This window comes from Schistocerca cancellata, chromosome 1 (genome assembly GCF_023864275.1).
Source record: "Schistocerca cancellata isolate TAMUIC-IGC-003103 chromosome 1, iqSchCanc2.1, whole genome shotgun sequence".
Lineage (NCBI taxonomy): Eukaryota > Metazoa > Arthropoda > Insecta > Orthoptera > Acrididae > Schistocerca > Schistocerca cancellata.
In genome coordinates, this window is record NC_064626.1 from 259553922 (window position 1) to 259572196 (window position 18275).

General features: G+C 44.0%; 1 pseudogene; it reads left to right on the forward strand.

Moving 5' to 3' along the window:
* Positions 1 to 853: 853 nt before the first annotated feature.
* Positions 854 to 971, forward strand: LOC126097589 (5S ribosomal RNA; annotated as a pseudogene).
* The last annotated feature ends 17304 nt before the right edge of the window (positions 972 to 18275 follow it).

Below are 18275 nucleotides of genomic sequence, written 5' to 3' on the forward strand. Positions count from 1 at the left end.
CCTGACACAGCACTTGGAATGCATCGTGTTGCCACCAAGTTCGTCCGACAACTCATGTTTCGAGACCAGAAAGACCTTCGCCAAACTATCGAGACCTATTGCATGGCGTAAATGAGAAAGAGATTTTCTTTAAGGTAGTCATAACCCGTGATGAGCCATGGCTATACGGTTATGCTGATGAGATGAAGGTTCAGTCTTCAACTGGGTTGGGAAAAGTTCTGCAACACGAAAAAAGTCAAGTCAAGTCAAATGTCAAAGCCATTGATTTTGAAGGATTATTTCACCTTGAATCTGTGCCGGAGGGACAAATTGTTAATGAATGGTACTGTCGGGACGTGTTTCAACGCTTGTCAGAATATGTGAGAAGGAAACAGCCTGAAAGTGGTAAGAAAATTCACGGCTCTTGCATAACGGTAATGCACCAGCACATTTATCCCTCTTGCTGCATGACTATTGCCCAAAAAGGAAATCACTGTGCTGCCTCTACCCTCTGTACCCTCCAGATCTGTCACCTGCGGACTTTTTTAATTTCCAGGGTTGAAAACTCCGTTGAAAGGACGGAGATTTGCAACGATAGGTAAGATAAAAGAAAATCGTAGACGGCACTTCGCGCGATACGGCAAGAGGAGTATGAAGACAGCTTCCAGAAGTGTAATGGAGTTGGGAGAAGTGTATCAACTGTGGAGCAGAGTATTTCGCACGTGACCATGCACAATAAGTAAAATGTGAGTGTAGAAAAATTGTGTAGACAAAGTTGCGGAATTTTTTGAACAGACCTCGTATGTATTCCCAGTTGGACTATTCACGAAAAGGTTGTTCATACATAATTGATTCTTTGTATTCAGATCGATTTGGCAACGGCCTTGCCGCAGTGGCTACACCGGTTCCTGTGAGATCACCGAAGTTAAGCGCTGTCGGGCGTGGTCGGCACTTGGATGGGTGACCATCCAGGCCACCATGCGCTGTTGCCATTTTTCGGGTATAACTCAGCCTCGTGATGCCAATTGAGGAGCTACTCGACCGAATAGTAGCGACTTCGGTCAGGAATACCATCATAACTACCAGGAGAGTGGTGTGCTGACCCCATGCCTCTCTTATCCGCATCCTCCACGGACGATGACATGGCTGTTGGATGGTCCCGGTGGGCCACTCGTGGCCTGAAGATAGAGTGCTATTCAGATCGATTTTCAATCTCGCTCTATTACCTTGTTCCATACACTTTTGAATTCAAATACGTTACATTTACACGTACCCATTACTCATTTTGCTAATTTGATAAGGTGAAAGCTTACAATCGGACGATGATAAGTTTGGTAAAATGGAATCCTCTGTCCCTTCTTCCAGTTTTCCTGACGAACGTTTCTGGAGAAAGGGTGAAAGTTCCTATACCAGGGATTAAAACATAACTAAAGCGACAAAGAACTATAACAACGCCACATTGAAATGTGACCAGATGTCCACTTAAAAAAAATGGGTATGCCAGTGACTCTGTTAACACAGTAAGACTATCTCCCTAAATTCTGGGTAAACATGTTGCACAATTCATAAAACTTTGAAGCTCTAATCACATTCATTTTAAAGTTACTTAAAATAGAAAACAGATCTGTAGGCAAATATCCCACTGCCCTCTGGTCTGAAAAGATGTCGAGTGAGGAAGTGAGACAGCATGATAGTGTAGGTCCAAGCGAGTTAAGTTGAAGTGTGTAGGTTCCATCTTCAATCTTTCTTTCTTTTGCTTGTGACGTTTTTCCTGCAGATACACAGGGTCGGCGCGCCTACCCGAGTCTAGGAAGCAGTGCGTTAATGTGCTCGCCTAGCCTGGCAGGTAGGTTCCATCTTCAATGTGTGCAAAAATTTAGCGATTTTATCCACATTCGTTTCTTTTAATGTGTCGCCGTTGAGCGCATGTAAACTTGAAACACACACATACATACACCTACAAACGTTCCTCATTCCTGAAAGTTGTACCCTTGATGAAGCATATGGAAGAAACTTTTTTTATTACACTAAGATAGGCTGCTAATGATCTATCCCATAATTACAGCATTCAACATTCTAAACAAATGGTATATCAAAACTAGTCATTTCTTCACGAAGATATCTGGTTACATATTTGAAACAAAGCCCAACTCAGTTTTAGGAAGAGGTCAAACGTGTATCCCAATGTGTTGTACAAATCGGTCGGTGTCCACCGTCATTTACTTGGAGAGGCACTCGTATCGCGATGTGGGCGAGCCAAGTTTTGCTCGCTCCATAAATTTTTATGGTTGCTAAATGCGCAGTCGGTAAACTCCAGCGCCAGTGCGCCCTGTGCCGCCGTTCCGGCGCGCAGTGGTCACTCCTTTGTGCGGCCGCCGCCTGCACGCCCTGACAAATGCGAGGCGGCGGTGGCGCTGCGGCGCGGCGGCGCCTGGCACCAGCGCCGGCGCGCCCCCGCCAGTCCGACGGCGACGCTCAGGGCTGAGAGGACGCGACGCGCCGCGCCGCCTCGCCACGCCGCAACCCGCCAGCCACCAGCAGCCGGCAGCCGGACCAGACGCCACCCCTACCGGCGCGCTAGCACCTCAAGGTCAGCCCAACGGCCGCGCCGACTTCCGAGCGTCGCAGCGCACCGCCGCGCCCTATGAGCCTTACTGCCGTTCTCTGTGGTTAACACTTTTTTGTAAATGCCACTGACACCTGTAGATTTCCTCACTAGCCTTCTTGTTTAACTTTTTTTATGTTTCAACCCTCTTTGTAATGCTTTTATAGCAAATAGTCACATTTATGAGCCAGTGCTGGAAAATCTCGTCAATATTATACCACTTTTACGAATCAAGTAAATGACACAATTCACATATCCTAGCAACTTTAGGAGATAAAAACTACTCCTCATGAATTGAGATGCGGAGGAGGGTAAGCATCTGTGATACAGTGTATGTTTTTTGGAACAACACTCACCTCCAAACGCAAGTTTCTACATACTTTTTACCATACAATAGTTTCAAATTCCAGTAAATTTCAAAGTCTGGTGTGTTTCTAGTTCATTGTAACAAATTATTTTTTATTACATTCTCTAGGTAGTTTAAGAAGGGATCGGTTGGTAGGACATGTTCTGAGACATCGAGGGATCACCAATTTAGTATTGGAGGGCAGTATGGAGGGTAAAAATCGTAGAGGGAGACCAAAAGATGAATACACTAAGCAGATTCAGAAGGATGTAGGCTGCGGTAGGTACTGGGAGACGAAGAAGCTTGCACAGGATAGAGAACCATGGAGAGCTGCATCAAACCAGTCTCAGGACTGAAGACCACAACAACAACAGTTAGTTTTGAAATTACATAACTCTAAACCTCATATTAAAAAACTGATGGCAATCATCTATAGCTGATCATCATATTTGTTGATTATCCTATCACTTCCTGGTAGAATACTGTAATATTTAAGATAGAAAAACCAACAAATTGCTTTTTTAAATTTGTTTATTTCGAACTGGTTTTTAACTTAATGGACCATCAAAATGAAAAACGGTGACTTTATCTCCATATACCGAAAACCATTTCAAAATAAAATACTGACAGCACAAGGAAACAAAGTTTTTGTTTCTCAAATTTAAAAATTTAATTATTCATAAAATAACTCTGTAATCAACTTGTTTGGGCCAAAGAGCACCATGTGCTGATTTCGTAGTTGTGAAGTATAAATCTACTGAGAACTTCATGAAGTAAGTAGCTGCAGTCGAAGTTTCACTATATATCGATTGTTTTATCATGTATATGGCTTCATAAGACCAATTTCCAACAAGAGAGTGTTTTTATTACTATATGATATTGAGATATTCATACATATGTGATTTGTTACACATGATATTATTCATTGTCTGCTTACGTTTCTGGTTACCATCAGGCGATATGGATTGGGTTTGGAATTTGTTTTCTGTTGAAGTTTCATTTTCATGCTGTGGTATAAAATTTAAACATTAATTTTTTATATCAAATTATTTCTGTGAATCAACATGAAGCATTCAGAAATTTTAGAAACGAAACTCCGAAATCGATGCATACTGGTCAGAAGGCTTTTGCAGATAATATCTCACTCTCAGATCTTACCAAATTCACTGTGATTTTATTGTTCAATCTGGGTCACCCACTCATGATGTAAACCTGACATACAGCATCACAATAATTTTGAAATATTATCTCGTATGAACTACCAAATATTCTCATTAAAGATGCTGAAAGGACTTTTTTTGTGTACACTGCAAAATCAGTTACGCAACATTTCATCAAGTCTGTTACGTGCGTTTTCCGGGGAAATGAGCAGTAATATTACTATAGTTGTTGCTATACCGAATTTCTGTGACACTATTGAAGGAAAATGTCTTTTATACGTTTTCGTAATGCTTATGTTGGATCACTGTGGTGTCTTTTCCTTTTAAATGATGTTCTGTCTTCTGAACAATTTTTATTAAAATTTGAGCTGGTGATTTTTTATGGCGTTCAGTGTAGCGGTTATCAGGCAAGCGATACGATGACGAACACTTCGTTAGAGGCCGTTAACGTAATCCTGTCGCTAATTGAGGTCACACCAAATTACTAAGGGCTCTAAGGTGAAAACTGACATGATTTCGTTGGAGGGTTATTCCACCGAGAGTACCTGCGAACATTATTACGTTTTAAAACTCACGTCAGAGTAATTTAACGCCAAGTTCGTGAAGGTCGACAGCAAAGCCCTTTGCTCGACAGCCCTTAATCCAATTGCGCTGGTAGCCATTTTAGCCCCTGACAGGCTGACGACAAATTTTCTGTACAGCAGTGCCACATGAGCTAATAGATCTGGCAGGTAGGTAATTTCTGTCTTTCAACTCCACGGAGACTGTCAAAGTACGGCTCGGGAGATTGGAATTCCTTTTATTTTTACTAGCTCATTGAGAGCAACTGGGGTGAAATTTACCTTTCGTTTATTCGATTCTCTTCCCCAGCACTGAATGATTTTTTGACTTGCACATGAATGGCAGTAAGTCACTTGTTTGTACTTCTCTGCATAATTATATAGAACGAATGCCGCCCTGTTACCTGTAAATGCACACTGATTTCTTATGTACGCGGAAATGGTCCTCTTCAACCCGTCGTGTAGGTAATACTGAATCCGCTACCTGTTGCTGCAGAGTGCCTTGTGTTCCGTTTCTGTCAGACAAGTGCTTATACATGAATGACATGAGAATGGCTTTTCGTCAACGTCGTTTTGAAATTACATCTGTGTCTATGCCCTGCAAGACACCATGGGGTGTGTGCCACTGTTCCAGCCGCGAAGAGTTTGGAGGAAAAACAATTGCCGATAATCCTCCGTGTGACTCTGTGTAATTCCACCTTCATGATGTTTTTGCGAGATATAAGCAGGAGAATGCAATATATTTGTTGACTCTTCTAAGAACGTACGCTCTTGGAACTTAAAGAATAAACCACACCGTGATGCAGAAAGCCTGTCTTGGATTGTCTGCTATTGCAGTTGGTTTATCATCTCGTGCTTACCGCATTAAATTGCAACGAAATGCGCTTGTGTTGCATGAAGCTTCTTTATATTTCGTCTATGAATCCTATCTGGTACGGATCCCAAATTGACGGACAGTGTTGAAGTATCGCTCGAATAAATGTTTTGTAAGCTAATTTCTTTCTTCATGGACAACGTTTCCTAAGGGTTCTTCCACTGAATAACAGTCTAGCATCTGCCTTACTAGCGATTAATTTTATGTGTTCGTTCCACTTCAGGTCACTCCATACACGTGGTGCTAGATATTTTATGAAATCAATTCCTTCCAGTGGTTTTTCTGCAGTTTTGTATTCATACAATAAAGACTCTTTCTGTCTAAGTATTCATAACGCGTTAAATTTGTTTACGTTTAAGATCAGTTCCCACTCCCTGCACCAAGAATCGATTCTCTGCCTCTCTACCTTCATTTCGCCACTTCTCTGTGTACAACAGTGTCATCCGCAAAAAACCGCCCGGAACTACCGACATTTAATCTAGGTCATTTATATGCGAGGGCTGTTGGGGAAATAAAATGCAGTCGGACGGAAATCTAAACCACAGTAAAAATCCGATGAAGTTATGCACAGACATTTTGGGTCGTGTCTCAAGCATGGCCGTCGATCGCATCACGTCGCTCTTTACAGTTTTGGGCTCACAATGGGTACGTGAAAATGCCTACATAAGTAGTTTCTCCCACCTAGTATGAGTGCCTGGTGAGAGATTTCCCCTGATGTCATGCAGCTCACATAACGTAGCTGTTATGCCTTTTCTTTCTCATGAAAGTTCTAGGCCTCTCTCTGCAGGAGCAATGAAGATACTCCTGCAGTGTTTTCGATGGGAACTGTTGGAGCACTCACGACACATCCCGTAATTGGCTGCCCGTGCTCTCCGCTAACATGAACTGCTAGCTATGAAGACAAAACTTTAGCACAGTCAACGGGCCGTAGACTAGCACTGATAATTGGCGGAAAGCACATGCGGCTGCCTTCTATTACTAGGGCACTGGAAAGTTATTACAATGCTGTGACAGATGTCTAAATCGGAGCGGCGACTACATCTACATCTACATCTACATTTATACTCCGCAAGTCACCCAACGGTGTGTGGCGGAGGGCACTTTACGTGCCACTGTCATTACCTCCCTTTCCTGTTCCAGTCGCGTATGGTTCGCGGGAAGAACGACTGTCTGAAAGCCTCTGTGCGCGCTCTAATCTCTCTAATTTTACATTCGTGATCTCCTAGAGAGGTATAAGTAGGGGGAAGCAATATATTCGACACCTCATCCAGAAACGCACCCTCTCGAAACCTGGCGAGCAAGCTACACCGCGAAGCAGAGCGCCTCTCTTGCAGAGTCAGCCACTTGAGTTTGTTAAACATCTCCGTAACGCTATCACGGTTACCAAATAACTCTGTGACGAAACGCGCCGCTCTTCTTTGGATCTTCTCTATCTCCTCCGTCAACCCGATCTGGTACGGATCCCACACTGATGAGCAATACTCAAGTATAGGTCGAACGAGTGTTTTGTAAGCCACCTCCTTTGTTGATGGACTACATTTTCTAAGGACTCTCCCAATGAATCTCAACCTGGTACCCGCCTTACCAACAATTAATTTTATATGATCATTCCACTTCAAATCGTTCCGCACGCATACTCCCAGATATTTTGCAGAAGTAACTGCTACCAGTGTTTGTTCCGCTATCATATAATCATACAATAAAGGATCCTTCTTTCTATGTATTCGCAATACATTACATTTGTCTATGTTAAGGGTCAGTTGCCACTCCCTGCACCAAGTGCCTATCCGCTGCAGATCTTCCTGCATTTCGCTACAATTTTCTAATGCTGCAACTTCTCTGTATACTACAGCATCATTCGCGAAAAGCCGCATGGAACTTCCGACACTATCTACTAGGTCATTTATATATATTGTGAAAAGCAATGGTCCCATAACACTCCCCTGTGGCACACCAGAGGTTAATTTAACGTCTGTAGACGTCTCTCCGTTGATAACAACATGCTGCGTTCTGTTTGCTAAAAACTCTTCAATCCAGCCACACAGCTGGTCTGATATTCCGTAGGCTCTTACTTTGTTTATCAGGCGACAGTGCGGAACTGTATCGAACGCCTTCCGGAAGTCAAGAAAAATAGCATCTACCTGGGAGCCTGTATCTAATATTTTCTTGGTCTCATGAACAAATAAAGCGAGTTGGGTCTCACACGATCGCTGTTTCCGGAATCCATGTTGATTCCTACATAGTAGATTCTGAGTTTCCAAAAACGACATGATATTCGAGCAAAAAACATGTTCTAAAATTCTACAACAGATCGACGTCAGAGATATAGGTCTATAGTTTTGCGCATCTGCTCGACGACCCTTCTTGAAGACTGGGACTACCTGTGCTCTTTTCCAATCATTTGGAACCTTCCGTTCCTCTAGAGACTTGCGGTACACGGCTGTTAGAAGGGGGGCAAGTTCTTTCGCGTACTCTGTGTAGAATCGAATTGGTATCCCGTCAGGTCCAGTGGACTTTCCTCTGTTGAGTGATTCCAGTTGCTTTTCTATTCCTTGGACACTTATTTCGATGTCAGCCATTTTTTCGTTTGTGCGAGGATTTAGAGAAGGAACTGCAGTGCGGTCTTCCTCTGTGAAACAGCTTTGGAAAAAGGTGTTTAGTATTTCAGCTTTACGCTTGTCATCCTCTGTTTCAATGCCATCATCATCCCGGAGTGTCTGGATATGCTGTTTCGAGCCACTTACTGATTTAACGTAAGACCAGAACTTCCTAGGATTTTCTGTCAAGTCGGTACATAGAATTTTACTTTCGAATTCACCGAACGCTTCACGCATAGCCCTCCTTACGCTAACTTTGACATCGTTTAGCTTCTGTTTGTCTGAGAGGTTTTGGCTGCGTTTAAACTTGGAGTGAAGCTCTCTTTGCTTTCGCAGTAGTTTCCTAACTTTGTTGTTGTACCACGGTGGGTTTTTCCCGTCCCTCACAGTTTTACTCGGCACGTACCTGTCTAAAACGCATTTTACGATTGCCTTGAACTTTTTCCATAAACACTCAACATTGTCAGTGTCGGAACAGAAATTTTCGTTTTGATCTGTTAGGTAGTCTGAAATCTGCCTTCTATTACTCTTGCTAAACAGATAAACCTTCCGCCCTTTTTTTATATTCCTATTAACTTCCAAATTCAGGGATGCTGCAACGGCCTTATGATCACTGATTCCCTGTTCTGCACTTACAGAGTCGAAAAGTTCGGGTCTGTTTGTTACCAGTAGGTCCAAGATGTTATCTCCACGAGTCGGTTCTCTGTTTAATTGCTCGAGGTAATTTTCGGATAGTGCACTCAGTATAATGTCACTCGATGCTCTGTCCCTACCACCCGTCCTAAACATCTGAGTGTCCCAGTCTATATCTGGTAAATTGAAATCTCCACCTAAGACTATAACATGCTGAGAAAATTTATGTGAAATGTATTCCAAATTTTCTCTCAGTTGTTCTGCCACTAATGCTGCTGAGTCGGGGGGTCGGTAAAAGGAGCCAATTATTAACCTAGCTCGGTTGTTGAGTGTAACCTCAACCCATAATAATTCACAGGAACTATCCACTTCTACTTCACTACAGGATAAACTACTACTAACAGCGACGAACACTCCACCACCGGTTGCATGCAATCTATCCTTTCTAAACACCGTCTGTACCTTTGTAAAAATTTCGGCAGAATTTATCTCTGGCTTCAGCCAGCTTTCTGTACCTATAACGATTTCAGCTTCAGTGCTTTCTATCAGCGCTTGAAGTTCCGGTACTTTACCAACGCAGCTTCGACAGTTTACAACTACAATACCGATTGCTGCTTGGTCCCCGCATGTTCTGACTTTGCCCCGCACCCGTTGAGGCTGTTGCCCTTTCTGTACTTGCCCGAGGCCATCTAACCTAAAAAACCGCCCAGCCCACGCCACACAACCCCTGCTACCCGTGTAGCCGCTTGTTGCGTGTAGTGGACTCCTGACCTATCCAGCGGAACCCGAAACCCCACCACCCTATGGCGCAAGTCGAGGAATCTGCAGCCCACAAGGTCGCAGAACCGTCTCAGCCTCTGATTCAGACCCTCCACTCGGCTCTGTACCAAAGGTCCGCAGTCAGTCCTGTCGACGATGCTGCAGATGGTGAGCTCTGCTTTCATCCCGCTAGCGAGACTGGCAGTCTTCACCAAATCAGATAGCCGCCGGAAGCCAGAGAGGATTTCCTCCGATCCATAGCGACACACATCATTGGTGCCGACATGAGCGACCACCTGCAGATGGGTGCACCCTGTACCCTTCATGGCATCCGGAAGGACCCTTTCCACATCTGGAATGACTCCCCCCGGTATGCACACGGAGTGCACTTTGGTCTTCTTCCCCTCCCTTGCTGCCATATCCCTAAGGGGCCCCATTACGCGCCTGAAAGAGAAGTAACTGGAAGGTGTAGCCGACTACTGCAAATAAAAAATTTTCACAGTGGTTTACATTTCGCGATCGATCGGACCTTACTTTCCGAATAGCCCTCCTATATTGTGAGATCAAATGATCTTATAACACTCCCCTGAAACATGTCCGAAATTACTTTTACGTCTGAAAACTTCTCCCCGTTGAGTATGACATGCTCTTCGCTCGAAACTCTTCTAACAGTCACACATTTGATCTGATATTCTGTACGCTCGTAGTTTGTTCGCTAGCCGGCTTGTGGAATTGAATCGGATGCCTCCCGAAAGTCACGGAATGTGGTATCTACCGGGCCGCCTTATCTGTTGCTTTCTGCATCTCGTGGGCGAACGAGTGAGCTGAATTTCACGCGATAGTTGTTTCGGAGCCCACGTTGATTACTACAGTGGAGATTTTCAGACTCCACAAATGTCACAATATGCGGGAGTAAAACATGTTTCGTAATTATACAACTAACGTCATAGATTTAGGCCTACAGTACTTGGTGTCTGTACGACGATCCTTGTTGAAAGTTATGAGGAACACTTAGTTCCTCCAAAGGCCTACGGTACACCGCTGCAGGAAGAAGGGAAGTTCTTTCCCATAATATATGTAGAATCGTAGTGATACCCCGTTAATTACAATTGCGTTCCCTCTATTGAGCGAGTTCCGTTGCTTTTCTATCCAATGGTCACTTATTTCGCTATAATATATTTTCTTTTTTCGTGTGAGAATTCCTCTGTGAAAGAGCCTTAGAAAAACACTTTTGTATTTCGGGCTTTTCTGTTTCTGTTTCATCCTCCATTTCAGTGTCGTTATTTTTGCACAGCGTCTGGAGAGATGGCTTTCATCCGTTTATCAATGTAACACAAAACCACTAGATCACTACTAATGTTCTCTTACAGGTTTTGAAGTTATAGTGTAATTTTGGAAGTAATACATAAATAAAAAATATCTCCATCTCAATTACGTCCTAAGTTTTCGTCTATTTTTATCAAACTGGTCTCAAAGTGAGAAATACAGGCTCCCTTGCATGAAGAAAGATGACATTCGTTTCAGTCTCGTGATATATCAATAGTTCTATTATTACGTTAGAGGAAAATGTTCGTTTAATAGCTAACGTAACTGAATTTGCGGTAGTTTACAAAAAAAAAAAAAAAAATCGGGGCGTAGTTGGCAATATTGTGTAAGTATCATCCAGGAATTCTAACCATTTTTTCCATACTTCCCGGGTTCAGTTCTTCTTTCTTTTTACTCTCGGATATTGAAAAAGAGATTTGTGTTGTGCGAATGTGTCAATTAGTACCATTGTTGGCACTGCGATTCATAGAAAAACCACATTCGTTTCTAACGACCCGTAATTGAGTAGTGTAGTGGATTAAAGAGACTACCTCGGCGATCGGGCCCAGAGGATCACGCTACACCGGCCGGCCGTAACGTCATTCTCTTCCTAATGACGTCATTTGGACGCTGTCCGCAGGAGCATAGTATCGGCACATCACTCTCCCGGCCGACGTCGACTTCCCGTACATTGGAGCCTGTAGTTCCAGTTCACGTAGCTCTTCAGTTGGCTTCACAAGTGCACCCCGTTGCAGTCCTGCCACCTACGGAAAGTATCTGGCAGTGTCTGGAACAGAAGCCATGGTCTTGTCTCAGTTACGGGCGCAGACCTAACAATTTTGCACACAGTCATTACACCAAGACAAATGCTGCAAGACTGTTACATCCAAATCTTTACCTCAAGAATTTGTGCTTCATTTGTATTCCCGCAATTGTTCCAATTTGTGAAGGTCTAAACTGCACATTGCCTTGGGCTAAATATACTGCGTACAGTCAATAAGTGAAATGATGTTAGAATATACAGTAATCTATAATATCAAACTACGCTGTGACCTTTACCTGCCTTGTTAATACTTCTAAGTTTCAAATAATTGCCTTCATTTACGTTTCGCTGTACAGCATTTAATTTTCTTTGGACAACGACGCAAAAACGCCGTGGCAAAGTAAAGCTCACGTTAAATGTATACCGAGGAACTTAGCGGGGTTCGAGTCCCTTCCTTTGATCACTGCCTAACGCGTGGAGCACTGACTCCTTAATTGGCAATAGTCAAGATTTTTAATATAGAATTAATGCGTGATTCCTTCGCAGAGGTGATAACAAGCAAACATAGTTTTAGATTTAGATTTACGTGGTGAAGCCAGCTTACGTCCATCCTGGATAAAAGGGGGCTGTGGACATTTCCCTGCGTTACCGAGTACAACTACATGTAACGCTATTGCTTCTGAGTGTTTTCCAATTTAACCCGTTAAATAAATTAGGTAATTGTCTCAACCTTTTCTTATCACTTAGGTTCCGGCATACATCTTCTGTGGTATATATTAACCACTGGAGAATGTTTTCATGGAAGCATAAAAAATGCTAATACGTTCCTGTTTATTTAAAAAACTGTGACTGAAAAGTGGAGTACCAGGTGGCTCATTCTACCTTCTCCAGTACTTCAAAAATGTTCCTAAAAATGTTGGCAAGCGAGCATTTTTGCGCTGTTTTTAACATGGAATTCACCTCAATCTACCACAAGCTCCCGTAGCTGTAACTCACTCGCACCTGCTAGTTCATCGATGTAAGTCGCATACACCTATCCACTACCAGCTGCCCTTTCTCACACTCATATTCAGCCCAACTATTTGTTATTACTGCATATTAAAAAAAAGGGCGAATGTGTTGAAATGCAAAATTATTTAGAAAATTTTTAAAAGTGCTGAGAAAGGTAGAATGGGACAGCTGGTATCCCACTTTTTAGTCACAGTCTTTTAAACAAACAGGAACGTATTCGCCATCTTTTTGTGCTCCGATAGCAGCATTTTTTCGCCGGTTCCCTTTTTCTCCCTGCTGCAGCAGGGAAATAAATGCATTGGTCAGTAAAATTTAGAAAGTTTACTAATGTGAAATTGAAGTAATGTAAATCTAATTTCAAACCTCGGACCGGATTTTACGCGTGAAAAAATATGCACTTGCTTCTGTACTACAATACGGGGTTCCCAGATGATAACGAAGGCACTTCACAACGTATTTCTCCGCACTATGTCACTTCGTAAACTCCGTTTTCGCCCAACATCGAATTTGACATGTCTAATAGGATAATTTTTAAGTTCTGTTTGCAGGACACGGATAAAACCATGGAGAAAATTTTGAAGATTTTCCGAAATTCGGATCTGAGAAATACATTGTAAAAATTATAGCTGTTTGCTGCGGAATCAGCAGCTAGGTTTTGGTACCGAATAGCTCGATAGCAGATAAAGGCTTTTGACAACGGGAAAATAGCCGTCTTGGAACCCCATGGTGCGTTTTGGTCCGTTGGTGACGACTCTGTTTTCCGTTTTTCGCGGAACGGCCCATGAATTAATGGTGCCTCCGTACATCCGATCAAGCCCACCGTTAATCATCTCAGTATAAATAAGAACCAACCGACTTGTTCCATTTGCCTAAGCAAGAGGAATTAAGTAATACTTTGACCCTGTGCTGTAGGGTAGTGACTTTAAGACGGTCCTTCTGTTGGATGTAGAAATGGCCCCTAGCGCAAGGGCTATCCAAAACACTTGACCTTACCTTTTTATCACCGACAGACTCCGAGGTATGAGCACTGGCAACACACGTTTTCCTGCGCGATGTTTTGGAATGTATTAGGTGTCCATGCTGACGTAGGCATAATGATAAGGTGACTACGACCAGCGATCCTTTGTTTTAGTATGGATGCACATCATCCCCGGTCTCTTACGGGAATCAGGGACTTCGAGTAAGGGGAACATGGCTCGCCCGGTTATCCGTGCGGTCTAACGCACGGATTTCCTGGATTCGGAAGGAGCGCCTGGTCCCCGGCACGAATCCGCCCGGCGGACTTGGGTCGAGGTTCGGTGAGCCGGCCAGTCTGTGGACGGTTTTTAGGCGGTTTTCCATCTGCCTCAGTGAATGCGGGCTGTTTCCCCTTATTCCGCCTCAGCTACACTATATCTACTATTGCTGGGCAAACAAGTTCTCCACGTATGCATACACCACCATTACTCTCTACCACACAGACATTTGGGGTACACGCTCCTGGTGTGAGACGTTCCCTGGAGAGGGGGGGGGGGGGCGGGGAGCAGGGGGTCCAAAGACGGCCGAACCGCACAATAACTCTGGGTTCGGTGTAGGGTGGCGGAGGGGTGAAGTGGACTGCGGTAGTTGTCGTGGGGCTGTGGACCAATGGGGATACGGCGGCGATGGAGCCTCTCCATCGTTTCTAGGCCCCCAGTTAACATACAATACAATACAACACAAGTGGAACATGGGCAGGTGTCGCTATGTCAGCAGTAACACGCTCGGAATCTCGGTAGGCGGAGAAGCGTACTCGAACGGTCGAGGTAATTAAAGCGACCGCACGCATAGAGCGGGAAACCCGGGTTCGAGTCCGGCACATATTAGTTTGAGTCAACGTTATCAGTAGCTGACAAAGGATGAATAGTGCCTTATTGCTGGTCTCCATTTGACCAACTGATCGAAGCCTGCAATAGCCACATTTGTCCGCCATTCTGATGTGACATTGGCCTCGCGTTGGACTGCATGTGAACGTGAAGGAAGGAATACTTGTCGTTAGGTTTCCTGTCACCAATGGGTGACCACCACATGGGAGGACGCACGATTGAGCACCAAGCACTTCGTAAGCGCTTCACTTCTGCGCCAGCCATCCGGAAACAACAATATATTCCCTGCAATATGGTACATCATATCGCACTACTGGTTGATGGCTTGCAGCGGTCGCTCTAAAGAGTTACTGTCCCATGACTGCGTTGCGTTTAGACTACACTAAAATCGATCGCGGTAGTAGAGATGGCATGGCCGGGAAGCATCGTGTGCTGATGAATGGTGTCGCATTGTGTTCAGCGATGAACACACCGAGAACGTCATCCGCGAGAACGTCTGCGCGTTGGGGAGAGGCCACAATCTCACAATACTGTAGAGAGGTATAGCGATTTATTTTGTATTGGTGGTGTGGGGAGTTATGGGGTATGATTTCAGATCAGGAGGATAGTGACTAAGGAGAAAAGTGACAGCACAACGGTGCGTCATTTACGTTCTGTTACCTCGTGTGTTCCGCCTCATGCGACAGTATCGTGGTGCCATTTTTCAATAAGACAATGCTCGTCCACACATTGCACGCGTCTCGGTGAAATGTCTGCGTGATGTTCACGTACTCCCAGTTCCAGAAAGATCTCCAGAACATGTGTTGGATCACAGTGCTAGTGTCCCGGATAGCGAGGACCAGTCACAACAGTGTTGGACGAGTGTGGGTCAGTAGGGGTTACAACAGCCTTAAAACATCTTTCCCAACATAATCAGTGCCAGAGACCGTGCAACGTCATTACTGATAACTGGGCTCATACCGCCATGGTTTTCATGTACTTGACTTTTTAAACACTGAAGTAACATCAAATACCCCTTCAACCCGCGACGTTTCATTCCGTTTCCTCCTGCTCTTCTGAGTGCTCGCCTCTTTACGTCGGGGAATGCGATGTGCCACGGTAAATCGACTTACACGTAACGAAAACGACCAGTCTCCACTGCTCCGTAAAACAAAAATATGTACTTCGACGAGCATGTGGACTGACTTTGAAAGGCTAGCGCTTAACCTCCTTATTGTATATTTCCCGAATACATGCTTCTGCACGTACTTATTTCCCCAATAAATTATGTGCCATTTGCTTTGAATCACTCAGTTTCATAAATTTTTGTTCGCTGCAAAGGTCCTAATGACAGACAAGTTTCCTTGAGGCTGTTTTTTATTTACTTATTTTGGAACAGTATCTTCTAGGGAATGAACAGCGCTTTGAAGCGTGCAGGGAAGCCTAGGTCGATGAAGCACATCCGGTGGATGGCTCTGAACGCCAAATTATCTGAAATCAGATTATGGACCTAACACTAAATCATCTTTCAGTGTTTCATCGCGCAAGTAATATTTCAAATTAGTTTGAGGGAAATGTTTCTTGTTAGTGCACAACTGAGCTAGGAAAACTTTACTCTTTAAGGGAATCTTGGTCCTATTGAGAGACAAGGGCAAGATGGGTCACTGCAATGCACTTTCATTACTCTGCGCTCCATGTTTGAATACCTCAATAAATCTTACGACTCACGTTCCGCAATTAGCGATATTTCAGATAACAACGGGAAATCGAAAATTTTTGTGGAGCTTTGTCTATGTCTACAGAGCAACAGCCGTACCAACAAGTTCTTATAGAAAGGTCAATGTTAAAAATCATTTTCTGTGACACTGGTACACAGACACTGCCCACAATGCCACGGGAATGATAATATGCCTAGAAAAAGGTAGTTTGATCATGTACTATGGCACTGGAACGAAAAATATGTCTCAGAAGGTATAGGAAATTGGTAAGAGTACGTATGAGTGTACATTAGCTTGTTTGATAACTTGTGCATGAGTGGGCCTATCGTCCATTTGTCCTCTTTACGAAGAGTAGGAGGAAATCTGGAGCCATAAAACCTACTGGTTTCGTGGTTTTGGTCCTAACAGTGTTCGCCCAGCATATTTTCTAATTTCTGTCTCCTCGATCGTCTGCGTCTTAACGTCTGCTTTTCAGCTACGCAAAGAACTCGGTCCATCTGCCATCTATTCTGATGAAGTGTCACCCGGTCTCGAAGGAAAAGCAAAGCGATACTGACATTAAGTTGTAGTACTTACACGGATTAGACAAAAACATGCGAACGCCTCGAGAAATGCGTGCTTAATCATAAATGCATATGTTGGCGAAGTCTGTAGGTTGCTCTATTGTATTTTATTATTAACGCCACCTGAGCAATGTCATCAGCACGTTGGAAGTGTCAGTGTGATCAGAACTTTCTTCGTAGTTGCGAGTGCATTACGTTGGAGGAACTAAATTAACTTCAACGTGCAAAATTGTTGATACTCGTATCGTGGATGCTCCTGTGACCAAGGCAGCAGAAGTTTCGAGAGCACGGTATCGAAGATTCATACCGCATACAGGAAAAAAGAAAGAACATCATCCGCCAAGTCACAATGCAAACTAATATGTGTCTTGAGTAATCGGTAGAGACGGTCATTGAAGAGTATTATGACAAAAAAATAAGTCACTGCAGAACTGAACGTCGCTCTCGCAAATTTTGTCAGCACTACAACATCAAGGGAGCTCGACAAGTTGGGAATTTCATATTACCGAAGCCATAGAAACTATACTACGGAACAATGTAAGGAACTCTTTTGATCGGATAAGTTTTGTTTCACAGTGTTTCCAACTTCTGGCCTGTACGCACCGGTAGCTGCGGGATCAGCGGAGCAGATTGCTAACCGAGGTGACCCGGGTTTGACTACCTGCCGTGTTGGAGATTTTCTCCGCTCAGAGGCTTAGTGTTTGTTGTCCGTACATTCGTGTACCGTAACTTATACGAAAGTCGTCTCAAACGCACTATTGCGATGGCTGTGTGGGCACGAATCGAATGCCAATAAATTTAAACAAAAAATTAAATAGAATGAGCGAAAATAAATAAAAAAATAAAATAATTTTAAAAAATACTGGGAAGGTTGATGTCTACAGTGAACATGACTGCGGTTCGGTGACTACACTACTGGCCATTAAAGTTTGCTACACCACGAAGATGACGTGCTACAGACGCGAAATTTAACCGACAGGAAGAAGATGCTGTGATATGCAGATGATTAGCTTTTCAGAGCATTCACACAAGGTTGGCGCCAGTGGCGACACCTACAACGTGCTGACATGAGGAAAGTTTCCAACCGATTTCTCATACGCAAACAGCAGTTGACCGTCGTTGCCTGGTGAAACGTTGTTGTCATGCCTTGTGTAAGGAGGAGAAATGTGCACCATCACGTTTCCGGCTTTGATAAAGGTCGGATTGTAGCCTATCGCGATTCCGGTTTATCGTATCGGGACATTGCTGCTCCCGTTGGTCGAGATCCAATGACGTTTAGCAGAATATGGAATTGGTGGGTTCAGGAGGGTAATACGGAACGCCGTGCTGGATCCCAACGGCCTCGTGCCACTAGCAGTATAGATGACAGGCAGGTCGGATTGTAGCCTATCGCGATTCCGGTTTATCGTATCGGGACATTGCTGCTCCCGTTGGTCGAGATCCAATGACGTTTAGCAGAATATGGAATTGGTGGGTTCAGGAGGGTAATACGGAACGCCGTGCTGGATCCCAACGGCCTCGTGCCACTAGCAGTATAGATGACAGGCAGGTCGGATTGTAGCCTATCGCGATTCCGGTT